We start from the raw sequence: 13,648 nt of genomic DNA, 5'->3' as shown, positions 1-13,648 counted from the left end.
ATGAGATATTTGTTGTATAATTTGTTGCATAAATACCCCCTCCATTAGAGTATTGAGAGTGGATTCCTAGACTTTGTTGTAATATTGATTTTTTGGAATAAATCGCTATTGGAATCAACTATTGCATGGCTTACTGGATGAAGAATTGAAGCAGAGGACTTGTCACAGAATTCTTGAATCAACCACTGGATCAATAAGTCCTCTAATCTTGTGTTTTAAAGTTTTCTTAGTTTATTATATCATCTGTGTTTCACAATCTGAATGATAAAGAAAAGATTTAATTTCAGAATATTCTTGATTGCACTCTGTTTTCGGTCTTTATTGTTCTCTGTGTTTTCTTCAGAATTAGGATAAGCAGTGAAATCTTAATTTCTCCTGTTTCCTAATTCTTTCATGTTAAATTATTTGCTAAAGAATACTTAACTGCTCCTTATCAATAATCATCCAATTTCCCTCTTTAAATAGGTTGAAGGATTCTCAACTACCCTTCACTCCATTTGAGCCCATTCCATCTGTTTCAAGTCTTTATCTGTTCCTTGTTTGACCACCTTGCTCTGTGAAACCATCCTTTGTTAAGAAACCAAATCCAAAAAGCCATCTTATTTGACTCCATTAGCCCAATGGCATGAACTACTCTGTCTTACCTCTCTACTCTATTGAATCTCACCACCCAAACTCAAACAAAACTCCAGAACTTCATAACTAGCCTAATACCTTTAAAAACAAAGCTAAATCATAAAGAGAGAGCCCTCTCTGGATACAGATTGGCTAGATTCTGTATCTAAAAGATTGGTTAGTGGTTACCTTGGCCTCCTTCCCCTTTCTTACAACTTTTGGGAAAACCTGAGTGATAACATCAATGGCGACTCCACTGGGGAACTGAATAATTTGTTTGTTACTACTGTTTTCTGTATAAGCTACAGACGGAGCCTGAAGTTAGCCAGGTAGCCTTTGAAATGCTTTTGATTTGCAATTGCAGAAGTAAATGAATGCTACTTCATTCTATCTTCGGTCTAGCTTATAGATTGGACAGTTAGTTTCAAATACTTGATCAGTTCCTCTTTTCAAATAGGTCTTTAAGAAGGTTCAAAATTCCCACATCTAAAAATTCTTAGAAGAGACCGTTAAAGTTGTATTGTCAAATCTATTTCAAGAAAAAACAAAAACACACCTAGAAACCTAGCTTCAGAAAGGATTCATTACACCAGATCGAATCCAGATCCAAATCCCCCACCTGTGTTTGAAAACCCTAATCTAATTCCTAGGATTCTTAGAAGACAAGAGAGCCAAGACAATTCTGCTAGTTCTCGGCCTCTATACAGATCAAGATCATGTCATGTGAAGTGTATCTACGCTGAGGACGAAACTTTTGATGAGCATTTTGAAAACTCTTTATTTGTGATCTTTTCAGAATCTGGGTTAACCCACACAGTTCAAGATCCAATATTCATTGAAAATTTGCAGATTGAAGTTGTTACTTCACACCTTGACAGACATTTGCAGAACTCCATTCAATCTAAGCTTACCTCTGAAAGAACAACAAACCTTTATGTGATTACCACAGCTTCTCCAAGTTCACCATCAGCACCTTAGACTTCCCAACCTCAAACTACCCTTTCCACTCCTCCATCTACAACACACATTCCCATTGTTATCCCTACTCCTCCAGTTGTCATATCTATTTCTGCAACCATGGCAAACCGATATACTCCCCTGCACTTACCTGCCAATCCAGGGGCTATGCCCCAAGACTATCAAAGTAAAATCACTTCTTTTGAAGGTACTAACACTTACACAGCTCAACAACATACCAAGAAAATGACCGACTATTTTGAAATATATGAGGTTGATGTTGATGATGTTAGAATGAAATTATTTGTTCAAAGTTTGATTGGAGATGTTAGAACATGGTTTATAGCCCTCCCTGCAAACAGTATCAATGACCCACAAGCTCTTTATCAGACCTTCTTGAATAGATGGGAAAAGAAGAAAGTTCCTCTCCACATTTTATCACAGTATGAAAACCTAAGAAGAGGCACACAAGAAACTGTCCAAGATTACTGTACCAGATTCAATAATGTGTACAATACTATTCCTCAAAATCTCAAACCTCCTCCAGATTTGGCCTTTGATCAAATTCCCTGATGCATTTGATTCTAATATGGCATACCAACTTAGGGAAAGAGCTCCTCGAAACTTAGAAGAGATGCAAAGTATAGCTGTCAGTGTTGAGGCCAACCTGATATCTAAAGGATCTAGAGCTAGATCTGAAAGGAGGACACCTTTCAAAGAAGAACCTTCTGCCTTTGAACAAAAATTAGATGCTTTTATTAAAGGAATGGATAGACTTGGATATAGAGTAGAAACAATCGAGAGAAAATCCCCTTGGGATGGTCAACCAAGCAATACTGGGAGAAATCCAAATTTCAGGAAGAACCAAAATCCTAACACTGGAAAGACAGGGCCTGACCAAAATATTAGGCCCCCATTTCAAGAAAATTATGCTGAAACCTCAACTTCTGGTGAACCAACAGAAGAAACTCAAATTAATCTAATGGGACTCAACAATGAACAAGAAGTTTTCTTGACCCAAGAGGATCAAGAAGCTCACATCCTTAAACAATTCCAAACTCAGTCAGGTGAATCATTTGACTTTAGGGAGGGATATGATACAACCATTTATGAAGTCCACAAACAATACAATCTGAGGAGCAGAAGAATAGATGTCCCTGAAACCAATAAACAGAAAGATACCAAGCAGCCTAACAAAGGTAAGATCAATAACCCCCCTGTACATATTCTTTCTAGAACAGGTCCTAACCCTGATAACCCAATTGTTGAAGATGTATCAGATAATCAACCACCTAATAGACAACCTTCCACTTCTATTCCTTCTAAAGGAAACATAGAAGAGCCTCTAGAACTTGATTTGGAAACAACTTCAGCCCATAATCCCACTCCTGAAGAGGAGAGAAACACAAAAAATCCATCTGTCTGAAATACAAGAACTCAGACCAAAAAACCTTTTAATCTTGAGACAGAAGTAGGCAAACTAAAGATAGTTGTTCCATTATCAGAATTAGCTAGGCATGATGTCTACAGAAGTCAAATCAGCAGATCACTCAAAATTTCTGTGAACGAAGATTCAGTAAAAAAATTTGATGACCATCCTGAATTGATCTTTGGCCCTCGAGTAAATGGAAAAACAATAGAGGGAGAAGTTCCTCCTTTCTATGTAAGTTTAAACATACATGATAAAATACTTCATAATGCCATGTTTGATTCTGGTGCTTCGCATAACTTAATGCCTAAATCTTTAATGGAGAGACTTGACCTTGGCATCACCAGGCCATATAAGGACCTTTTCTCTTTTGATTCAAGTCAGGTCAGATGTTTAGTTTTAATCAAAAACTTATTGTATCACTAGTCCAATATCCTGCCAAAACCATCTTAATGGACATAGTGGTAGCTGATATTCCACCAAAGTATGGCATGTTATTGTATAGATCTTGGGGTGCAAAGCTTCAAGGATCTCTACAATTATACATGTCTTACGCTACTATTTCAGTGTTTGGTCAACCCAAGAAACTATATAGAGAAACCTTAATGAAGTATGTTGTAAGTAGTCATGAGAAACCTCAAATTTTCCCTGTCTACTCAGTACATTCAGATATGGATTCTTTTATCCTTTACAATGCTGAAATTGATCCCCCACATGAAATAAAAGTTTTAGCAGATGAAACAGAAAAAATTGCAAATGAAAAGTCTAGTGTCCGAATCCAAGAAATTTCTGAAAATCATGAAACATTAGATAAACCAGAAGAAACTAAAAAACCAAATCTCCCTATTAAACAGATCCCTGACACTCCATATACTAATTATAAACATGAAATCCTTTGGTACTTAGAATTTGATGGTTCTGTGAACAAATCAGGAGCAGGAGCAAGAGTCTGGGTGCACAATCTTGAAAACAATCATGCTGAAGGCCATGCCCACAGATTAAACTTTAGGTGCACTAATGATATGGTTGAATATGAAGCTCTATTGCTAGGTCTTAAACTGGTCAAGAAATTGGGAGAAACTACAGTGTCAGTCCTAGGAGAATCTATTTAATCATTCAACAGATAAAAGGGAAGTTCGTAACAAATGATCCCAAACTAAGAGAGTACAGAGGAACAACTATAGAGATCCTCAATACATTTCTAGAAACTCAGCTTGCCAAAATCCCGAGAAAACACAACTTGCAAGCTCATAGCCTGGCAATGTTTGCCAACACCTATAAATTACCATTTTAACCAAATCATCAATTCACAGCGGAGATTAGACACAGGCCAACCATACCTAATAATGTAAAGAACTGGCAAGTGTTTGACAGTGATAATCAGATCAACAATTTTTTAACCCTAAAAGAAGAATTTTCTAGCACTAACATAGAGATAGATACAGTTAGTGAGTCTGATCCAACAAATCAGACAGAAATAGACATTTCAGCAGAAAATGCAACTCAAATGCTTCATCCAACGAAATTTACCAAAAAGGAAATACAGGATTTTAAAGAAATAGATGTTGATGAGATTATTAAAGGAGAATCTAAAGTTATCAATTTGAAAGACAATCATTTTCCCAAAGCATTAACTCCTTTGGAAGATCTCTTTAATTTCAATGATATTCCAAAGAAACCCCAGATGGAACCTCTAAAAGCAGACATTGAAGACTATAACATAGGAAGGGAAGAAAAGCCAAAAATTGTAAAATTGTCCAAATCTTTGCCCCCTGATCAAAATTATGTTGAACTAATCAAAGAATTCCAGGATGTTTTTGCCTGGAGCTATGAAGACCTGAAATCTTATGACACCTCTGTAATTCAACATACTATACCCTTCAATGAAAATAAAAAACCATTCAAACAAAAGCTCAGAATAATTAACCCTGTACTGCTTCCTTTAATTGGAAAAGAAATCAAACGAATGCATGATGCAAGGATAATTGCTCCAATCAGATTTTCAGAGTGGGTGTCTAATTTAGTGCCTACCAAGAAGAAAATAGGAGAAATCAGATTATGTGTTGACTTAAGAAATGTAAACAAGGTTTCTTTGAAAGACAATTACCCTTTACCTAAGATGGATCATATTTTACAAAGGGTAGTAGGTGCTTCTAGGATTTCACTTTTGGATGGGTTTTCAGGTTGTAATCAGATCCTAGTTCATCCGATGACCAGGAAAAGACTGCATTTACAACATCATGGGTTACATTCAAATATGTTAAAATGCCATTCAGACTTAAGAATGCAGGGGCAACCTTTCAATGAGCAATGGACATATCTTTTGCAAAAGAAATTCATGATTTTCTGGTTATATATCTAGATGACCTGACTGTATTTTCCAAATCATATCAGCAACATTTATATCATCTCAAACAAGTGTTTTTAAAATGCAGAAAGTATGGTATTTCATTAAATCCTAAAAATTCTTTGTTTGGTCTAGAAGAAGGCAAACTGTTAGGCCATATCATCTCCAAAGATGGCATCAAAATTGATCCTGCTAGAATAGAAGCTATTCTACAAATACCCCACCCCAGAAATGTCAAAGAACTTCAAGCTTTCCTAAGAAATATTAACTTTTTAAGAAGATTCATATCTAATTTGGCTGAATTAATTAGAATGATGAACAATATGTTAAAAAAGGATTCAAAGGTTAAATGGACAGTAGAAGCCAAACAAGCATTTGAAGAAATTAAAATGGCTTTGACCAGAACACCAGTCTTTACAAGTCCAAAGTTCGATAGAGAATTGATAATTTTTTCATTTGCATCAGAACACACTATAGCAGTTGTTTTACTACAAAAATATGGTCAAGGATGTGAAAACCCCATAGCCTTTTTCAGTAAAGCACTTAGAGATGCACCTCTAAATTAAAAAATCATGGAAAAACAGGGTTTTTCACTTGTGAAAGCTATTAAAGACTTCAGAGTCTATATATTGTACTCCCATGTAATAGCTTATGTACCAAATGTTGTTGTCAAAGACATCCTGACTCAGGATGGAATTCAAGGCAAACGAGGTAAATGGATAGCTAATGTATAGGAGTATGATATTGAAATAAAACCTACAAAGCTTATAAAAGGACAGTGATTGGCTAAACTCATCACTGAAACAAACTTCAAGCCCTGGATATTAATGAACTGGATAATGAACAGGAGATGGCAACTCCAAAAATCAGCCAGGTGTTGTTGGGAAAAGTATCCAATACGGAATGACCCTATCCCACTCTAAGGGTGATAGTACCTCAGCAACAATCAAAGCAAAGCTATTCGAGATTACTTCTTTATGAGATGTAAGAGAGAGGAGAAAGAGATCCACTAACCATTATCTTTCGCTAATGATTGATCCAATCTTCCCTCTTTGCTGCTTGCTCCCAGCTCCTTGCTCCTTTACTGGCCCAGCTACACCAAGATCCTGCAAAATAACAAGGGAGGGAAACTACAAGAAGCATACATTCATAATTGATTCAAGGATTAGAATAAATCAAATATACAAGTATCAATACGCCACAGAGACATATGCATATAGAAGAACCTCAAATGCTTGATTAATGGAAGAAGTAAAGTTCTGAGAGTGTTACAACCATAAGAGGCCCAATCCAGCAACGCCTCCCAGCAGAAAGAAATCTCCTCTTCACCTCCTTCAAGCAAATCACCCAATAGTTCTATACTCAAACCAATAGCACTTCCTTACATTCACAAGATTCCCGCCTCCATAGACCTCATGAGAGAGATCTATATATAGGAGTTTTGGAGAAAGGATGAGTCAGCTTGAGGCTGGCATGAAGCTGACTAGTGTCCTCTCCCACTTCAGTTATTCTTCAGTTCTTGAGTCCACTTGGAGGTTCTTGCTTCCACTTGGAGATCTAGATCCTCTTACTCATCACAAGGCGAATTCCCTGATCCAAGTGTCATTTTGGAAGCTTCCTGGGCATTTGACACCTTGCAGAATGACTGTGCCACTTGGCCAGTCTCGCCCAGCGCAGGTAGCCTTCATTACTGTTGACATTCAGCGCAGGTACAGAGTGGAGCAGTTGACATTCAGCGCAAATGCTCAGTGGAGCAGTTGACATGATCCAGAATTAGCTTGTTTTTGAGTGTTTTCAGGTGGAGAACTGATATTTAGTGCTGTGGTTTGCTGACCTTGTTCCTCTAGGGGTAGGAACAACATGTTTAGGGACTTTGGATCCCTCAGATTATCGACATTTCATGCTTCATGTTGTAAGGCACAAAAATGTCTATAACAGTTGCCCCCTAAAGTATGAGGTCGTTTATCGGGTGAAATGCTTTATCAGGAGGATCCGAAGTTCATTCAATCGCTGAGAGGTGACCTGTAATAAAATACAATACAATACATTATTTTTCATTCTGCTTTCATGATCTAGCTGAGGCAGGCATTCCCATGCTCAGCTTTATAAATTCATTTTGGTACATAGAACAGATGATCGTCTGATGGTAGACTGATAATTCTCTGCTGAAATTATCATCCTTTGAGTAGGATGATCATCTGCTGCAATGATGTACATATCAAATGTCTTTATATTTCCTGAATATATATCGCAGCCCGGATGGATGAAACTAGATCCGGGGTCTTCAAACTCGTTCGATCTTCACTCTAAGTACAAGTCGATCCATGTGAGAATTGCGCTGAAGTCGAACATGGAAAGACATCGCTTGATTACCGGTCAATAATGTAAACCGTTAACAAGCGCGAGAGGAATCACCGATAATGATAATGACCCTCAAGGTACTGCAGTACAATTCACGTGGTGTGAATAAAGGACTTGGCGTCGAACACCACGCAAAATCTTCTGGTCGAAGGTCATTGATGTATACCTGTCGCCAGAAGTGAGAAACTTGTCATTGAGGCATGCAAGCTTCAAAGTACTGAGGGGGGTGTTCCTAGATCAACTTCTTGGATAATGAGCTGAAGTCGACAAGAAGCGATCCATCAAAGGAGGGCCTTAATGAATCCCACACCAGTGACACGGAACGGAGCTAATGATTTTAGTGGAGGTGAAAACAATCTGTGAGATATGATTCAGGGTGGCGATCATGGGTGGATGAAGGATAATGTATGGCAGTGGATGGGACACGGTTGACTCTTTCTGAACAACATCTCTTGAACATATAACGACACTGATGTGATGGATCGGTAGCATTACCCCAAATGTGGATGGTTTGGTGAGGACCATGGTGATGAGACCGGTGAATGAAACAACCCAACCCGATGTGATACGGAGGACAAAGTGTCATGTTCAAGAGCGACTTGCTACCATTAAAGCTTTGAGGTTCTCCCAATTTTTCCCCAGTCATTTCTGACCAGTACCTCTTTATTTTTGTCAAGCTTGAGGAGGATAACATATGCTTGTTCTATAACCTGCCCTTCGGGCAAGCCCATCGCTATGTTTTAATGAGCCTAGCGATAGGGAAACTCGTTCTCGTCTAAAGACAAGTTTGTCGCTATTTAATCATTTTAACGAGTCTAACGACAAGGAAAACTCGGTCCTTTTCATTTTTAGAGAGTCTGAAAAGGTACAGAAAGTTAACTCCAAAATTCCTTTTTTTGTCATCTAATCCCTTAAGTCCGAAAAAGTATAAAACAATACAGAAGGGATGAGTTTTCGATAACTTTAACGAGCCGAATAAAACAAGCGCTCGACCTTTTTGTGTAATAATCCCTCAGGTCCAAAAAGATTAAAATCTAGAGGAGGGATAGCTCTTCCGGTCACTTTAACGAGCTGGAAGGCCAAAACTCGGCAAACTTTTCATATTTTACGAGTCAGGAGAAAAGAGCTCAAAGAAGACTCGTCTTTTGAGGAACGAGTGATAAACAGGGATAGCAGCAGATTCCAGGTACAGGTTGGAATTTTCCAATCACGGCAGTGTCACAAGGATGGCTAAGTGAAATCACCCTTCGCAGCTGTTCCTCAAAATGGGTAAACAATCATATGGGGGTGAATGATCGGCCAAATGGAATGGAGGTGGCGGGTGCAAACACGACCAAGGCTTTTTATGGCTAATAATTTTACGATCACAATGGTTATTTACCGGTACTGGGTTCATTTTTTAAAGAGCTTGAATGCGCCAAAACACTGCTCAATCTTATGTTTATTTTTTAACGAGCATGAACTATGTGCTAAAACTGCTCGGATCTCGCTTTTCTATTTTTTAACGAGCATAAATTCCGCGGTAAAACTGCTCGATATACCAGTCACAAGATAAGAAATGTCTCCTGTGAGATAGCTATTTTTTATGGAGCTTTATCTCACGAAGCTATGCTCCTCATATCCTTTCTTTATGCAAGTTTGGAAACGGCTAATCCTACGAGTTTAAAGGGTTAGACCTACAGGTTTAAAGGGAGGACCTAAAAATTTAAAAAATAAATAGTCGTCCCTTGCTTGCACTCCAAAAGGTTGCATGCCCCCAGGTATAAAGTAAAATTTCAAGGCTGCCCCTACTTATCCGTCAAAACATTTGTTTTAAAGGGTGAGGCTTGCCTCTTTCTGGTTACCCAAAGATTGTTTTGTTAACACCATCAAACGAAAACATCTCCTCGGCACTGTCTACCAAAGTAGACAATGGTGAATGACCCTGTTCCGTCAAACACATAACCTTGACAAAAGAATCCTGTTCTAGAACAACCCCTCTTCCATCCACGGACGGGGTACGGACTAGTCATATTCTTTCGCGGAAATTCTGCCTTATACCCAAGGTTTCCTCTGCCCGAAGCAGACCAGGATGCATGCCCCCTGGGTTCCAGTCCATCTTTCCGAATCACTCGCACTCATCGGGAAGGAGGACTAGGGGTGGAGACATTTCTTGGGTGAATAGACCATTGAGGGTTGGTATGTGACTATTTCCGATGCGTGATCCCGGAAATGAAAGTTGGTCTACGAGCTTGACCATTCTTCCTTCGTGTGGAAAACACATTACTCTAAAGAGTGAGGAGACTATAGCTCCCATGCAATATATATAGTCTCGTCCAAGGAGTAGGTTATAATCCAAGGGTCCTTGAACAATCATCACGTTCATTTGAATGGTCTTCCCTTTCAATGTAACAGGTACATTGGGGAGGATCCCTAATGGTCGACTGGTTCCTTTATCAAAACCCGAGAGATTTCTTATCTCAGGCAAAAGCTCCGGGGAACCCAGTGCTTTCCAAGCAATAGAGGAAAGGATACTCACAGATGCCCCTTCATCAATGATAGTTCCAGCCATTACCATTCTATAAATTTGGACTATGATTCTGAATGGTACACTGGCTGGCAACCGGGGTCTGCCTAGTTGGTTCCAATCAAAGGATACAACCAGGTTGCTTGGTGGTGGGACCGAATACACGGCCGGATATGACCCTGACGATGTTCCTTCCTGCGATAAAGGAATGGGCGCACTGCCCTGATGCTCATCAGAGTCTGTGTTGATGAAAAGAATCTGGATGGTGTCATCCTTATTCTCTTCAGTGAGGGTGTCATTTGAAGATGAAACCTCTGAAGGAAGAACCGGGTCAACTGCCGTATCGACCTTTAGACTTTCGTCTGGTCTGGATTCAGTAGGTTCATTTTCAATGACCGACGCTTCAGCTGACCACTTGAGTGGGCCAGCTGTATTTTCAACCAACGAAGGACTTGGCACGAGTTTTTTGTATCCAGGAGGAAGTCTCAACGGTGAAACCGGGCGATCTTCCAAAACTCTCTTCGCTTCGTCTAAGAAGGGACAACGGTGGATGGCGTGATCGCCTTTACACAGTTTGTAGGGGGATCTTGCTCCCCCTCTTTGTCTTGAACCTTCACTTTCGCTGGTTGACGGTAAGCAATCAACATGGCTATCAGAGGTTGATGCTCCCTAATTGTGCAACCGAGGGGACCAGTCCCTTAGTATCCGGGGAATACAGGGACAATCTCTATGGAAGTGGTCTCCTCTACATATGACACATGGCGATTTAGGCCCGGTCTGTGCTGTGTGTGGATTTTTGTCAGATGTCTTTTGCTTGCCCCCAGTCGCCTTAGGCTCCTTCTTCTTCTTCTCTCTCTCCTTCTTCTCCTTTTTCTTCATGGGAGCTTGGCTTTTGCCGGCTCTACCTTGCGAAGATGAAGGATTGGAGGAAGAGTTATAGGAAGTTGAAGGCTGGTGGGCAGCTCTAGACTCATCTAACTGTTGACTCGACTGTTCAGGAACCATGGTGTTCTGAACTACATTGGTTGAGAATAGCCAAATTGGCAGGCCAATTGTCAGTCCTGGAAGCGACAATGTGGCCATGTGGGGCGCACCAACTTCTCCCCAAGAGGAGAAAGGACTAGGATTTCCATCCTGTGGAATTCCTTGGTTGGGGCGTTCCATGTTCTCAACCTAAAGATCAACGCAGGAATAGGAGGTGATTATGTTCCGTTTAAAATAAATTTTATAACGACGCTTTAGACACAACTTGCTTTTTCACTTTTTAAGAGTCGAGAAAAAGCTAAAGATGACTCTAGTCTCCTTCGATGTTTTAACGAGCCCGAAGTGACAAATGCTCGGATGGACTTTTTCAGTTATAGAGTTTGAAAAAGGCCAAAAGAAACTGCTCTGGAGTTCTAGGCAGAGGGTGTGCCAAACTTTTCGCAAAACCACAGAATACGTTTTACGGTATGAGTGGTCGATCTTCGTGAATGCTGTGTTCACTGCATTGCGATCGGTAGGGCGGCCGACACGGTTTCCTATGGATAAAGGCTTTGTTCCTATAGGGGTCTCCCAATATATACGCGACGGTACGTGGGAGCACAAGTCCGTATTGATACTTATCGCTTCACCGTGGAGGAATCACCCAACCACTCAACGCTAAGATATCACGTTTAACGACGCCGGAACACGTCTCTAGCTTAGACCTCTATGTGTTTGCATTATGTTTCAATGCGTTGTTATGTAAACTCAATTTATTTTAAGGTTGATCTTGTTTAGCAGTTTGCCTTTATGGATCACCACGAGATGTACGATAACACTCCTAAATGTAGTCTAAGATGATAAGCAAGCTTTTCAATCTTTCAACTTTGAAAATCTTAACTACTGAGGGAAAAGAAAGACAACATCTTTTCACACAGATCATAGAGCACACACTAATGCACTTTTTCCCTAAATCAACATGCAAACTGTCATAATGCACATGCACAATGCAGGTATTTCTTTTCTCTTTCTTAATGTTTGTGCGATACAAAAAGAAAGCTGTTGTATAACTTTGAATTCAATTTCAAGTGAAAGCAAAAAAGCTTGTCCAAAATCAAAAGACACCTTAAGATTTACTTGTTTCGACACTAGAAATACATAAATTCAAACCATATGACGAAAGAAAAAGCTCAATCAGCTATGAACAGCAAACAAACTAACTCTTAAGTTCAAAACGACACTTTATCACAGGTCTAGATCTAAGAGGCCACAGCAAGACTAGTTCACTTTCGTTATGGGAAACTGTAAATGATTTAAGAAATACACAAAGAACAAACACAGTTTCTTTATACAACCGAGGCGGAATAGTGGCAAGGAAAGTTGGTTTCAGATAGGTACATTGACTGGCAACAGGCTGCAAAACAAGAGTGAAAACAAGGCAAGAAACAGCAGGAAACCCCAGTAGCACAAGGCAAGACTGGTCCAGCGCAGGTGGTACACAGGCAGTTTGACCTTCAGCGCAGGTAGCCCCTTCGGGAACTGCACTGAAATGCAGACAGCCTTCACACAGCCTGCACTGAAGAACGAAACTTTCGTTTCTCTTGGTTTCCGGGTCACAGATTGCTCAAAAATTCACAGTTTTTGGCCAAATCAGAAGCTATCAGTCAAGTACACACTAATGGATGAAAAGGAGGATGAAAAGCTATCACTAAGAGCTTATCGGAGTCCTTGTGGATCAGCTCTTCAAATCATAAACTTGACCAGAAACTGAGCTAGAGTAGTTTCCCTCTACTTTGCATTTGAAAGATCCAAATGCAGTTCGATTCGGTACTCCCTGCATTTATGAAATGAATAGCAAAAACACAAACAACCAACAAGATACGATCCCCAGTGGAGTCGCCAATTTGTTGTTGGGAAAAGTATCCAATACGGAATGACCCTATCCCACTCTAAGGGTGATAGTACCTCAGCAACAATCAAAGCAAAGCTATTCGAGATTACTTCTTTATGAGATGTAAGAGAGAGGAGAAAGAGATCCACTAACCGTTATCTTTCGCTAATGATTGATCCAATCTTCCCTCTTTTCTGCTTGCTCCCAGCTCCTTGCTCCTTTACTGGCCCAGCTACACCAAGATCCTGCAAAATAACAAGGGAGGGAAACTACAAGAAGCATACATTCATAATTGATTCAAGGATTAGAATAAATCAAATATACAAGTATCAATACGCCACAGAGACATATGCATATAGAAGAACCTCAAATGCTTTATTAATGGAAGAAGTAAAGTTCTGAGAGTGTTACAACCATAAGAGGCCCAATCCAGCAACGCCTCCCAGCAGAAAGAAATCTCCTCTTCACCTCCTTCAAGCAAATCACCCAATAGTTCTATACTCAAACCAACAGCACTTCCTTACATTCACAAGATTCCCGCCTCCATAGACCTCATGAGAGAGCTCTATATATAGGAGT

Source organism: Pinus tabuliformis, chromosome 2_2 (genome assembly GCF_031772625.1).
Source record: "Pinus tabuliformis cultivar Carrire ecotype Pingquan chromosome 2_2, CPIR1, whole genome shotgun sequence".
Taxonomy (NCBI): domain Eukaryota; kingdom Viridiplantae; phylum Streptophyta; class Pinopsida; order Pinales; family Pinaceae; genus Pinus; species Pinus tabuliformis.
Note: the sequence above shows the minus strand (reverse complement) of the source record.